Consider the following 329-nt stretch of genomic DNA (forward strand, 5'->3'; position numbering starts at 1 on the left):
GAGCGGGTGCCCCATTTAAGGGGCAAATCTCGCAGCCAACTGGCAGAAAGGAAGAGTGGGCGGGAGCCAGTGGCAGTTGCGAAGGGGGCAATGTTAACCGATGATAGTCAGCAAGTGGAGCCAATCAGTGACGGCGTAGTTACGCGGCGGCCCAATTGGAAGCGCTGAGAGGTGGGTGTTCCGCTGTGATTGACCTGGGCCGTGGCTAATGGGCGGAGAGATTCCCGCGGTCCTTCCCAATAGGCAGCGTGTAGGGGGCGGAAAGGGGAGCGGAGGGAGAAGACGAGCAGGCGGAGAGGCCAATCAGAGTGGAGATCGGCGGGGCGCTG

The sequence above is a fragment of the Numenius arquata genome, chromosome 2 (genome assembly GCF_964106895.1).
Source record: "Numenius arquata chromosome 2, bNumArq3.hap1.1, whole genome shotgun sequence".
In the NCBI taxonomy this organism is placed as follows: Eukaryota; Metazoa; Chordata; class Aves; order Charadriiformes; family Scolopacidae; genus Numenius; species Numenius arquata.